We start from the raw sequence: 1,978 nt of genomic DNA on the forward strand, positions 1-1,978 counted from the left end.
CGAGTAAATTGTATTAATTTAACAAGAAGACTAGCGTCCATCTCTAGAGGGATGTAAATCCTTATGTTACCAGAAACATAGGATGCACATTTTTTTATTTGTGATACGCAAGACTATTCTTCAAAAGGTTATCTAATGTGGTAGAGAATACTTATTTTACAAGTAGCAGATCACAAGGCATCTCGTCCAATCGCCAGACATATTCCGTCAGTGGTTTTCACACCATGGTACCGTATCGATACAACACCATGGAATTGTGTTTCATGTGAGAGAACCCCCTACTGCCGAGGTTTCATGAGTTGAATTGAAACGGAGACAAATATACTGAACAAAAAAACGCAAACAAGCAACAATTTCAAAGATTTTACTGAGTTACAGTTCATGAGGAAATCGGTCGATTGAAATAAATTCATTAGGCTCTAATCTATGGATTTTACATGACTGGGAATACAGATACGCATCTGTTGGTCACATATCTTTAAAAAATAATGGGTCTCAGGATTTCGTCAAGGCATTTTTGTGCATTCAAATTAGCATCGATTAAAATGCAACTGTTCGTTGCCCGTAGCTTATACCTGTCCATACCATAACCCCACCGCCATCATGAGGCACTCTGTTCACAACGTTGACATCAGCAAACCGCTCACCCTCGCAACGCCATACACATGGTCTGCAGTTGTGAGGCCGGTTGGACAAACTAACAAATTCTCTAAAACGAGTTGGAGGCGGCTTATGATAGATAAATGAACATTAAATTATCTGGCAACAGCTTTGGTGGACATTCCAGCAATCTACTAACAATACCCCATAATGACAACGCAAAAACAGGTTTTTAGAAATGTTTGCAAATGTATTGAAAATTTAAAACAGAAATACCTTATTTACATAAGTATTCAGACCCTTTGCTATGAGACTTTGAAATTGAGCTCAGGTGCATCCTGTTTCCATTGATCATCCTTGAGATGTTTCTACAACTTGAGTGGAAACCACCTGTGGTAAATTCAATTGATTGGACATGATTTGGAAAGGCACACACCTGTCTATATAAGGTCACACAGTTGACAGCGCATGTCAGAGCAAAAACCAAGCCATGAGGTCGAAGGAATTGTCTGTAGAGCTCCGAGACAGGATTGTATTGAGGCACAGATCTGGGGTAGGGTACCAAAAAATGTCTTCAGCATTGAAGGTCCCCAAGAACACAGTGACCTCCATAATTTTTAAATGGAAGAAGTTTGGAACCACCAAGACTCTTCCTAGAGCTGGCCGCCCGGCCAAACTGAGCAACCGGGGGAGAAGGGTCTTGGTCAGGGAGTGACCAAGAACCCGATGGTCACTCTGACAGAGCTCTAGAGTTCCTCTGTGGAGATGGGAGAACCTTCCAGAAGGACAACCATCTCTGCAGCACTCCACCAATCATGCCTTTATGGTAGAGTGGCCAGATGGAAGCCACTCCTCAGTAAAAGGCACATGACAGCCCGCTTGGAGTTTGCCAAAAAGCATCTAAATACTCTCAGACAATGAGAAACAAGATTCTCTGGTCTGATGAAACCAAGATTGAACTCTTTGGCCTCAATGCCATGCGTCATGTCTGGAGGAAACCTGGCACCATCCCCAAGGTAAAGCATGGTGGTGGCAGCATCATGCTGTGGGGATGTTTTTCAGTGGCAGGGACTGGGAGGCTAGTCAGGGTCGAGGCAAAGATGAACGGAGCAAAGTACAGAGAGATCCTTGATGAAAATCTGCTCCAGAGCGCTCAGGACCTCAGACTGGGGTGAAGGTTCACCTTCCAACAGGACAACGACCCTAAGCAAGCCAAGACAACGCAGGAGTCCTTGAGTGGCCCAGCCAGAGCCCGGACTTGAACCCAGTCAAACATCTCTGGAGAGACCTGAAAATAGCTGTAAAGTGACACTCCCCATCCAACCTGACAGAGCTTGAAAGTATCTGCATAGAAGAATGGGAGAAACTCCCCAAATAC

This window comes from Salvelinus alpinus, chromosome 15, assembly GCF_045679555.1.
Source record: "Salvelinus alpinus chromosome 15, SLU_Salpinus.1, whole genome shotgun sequence".
NCBI lineage: Eukaryota > Metazoa > Chordata > Actinopteri > Salmoniformes > Salmonidae > Salvelinus > Salvelinus alpinus.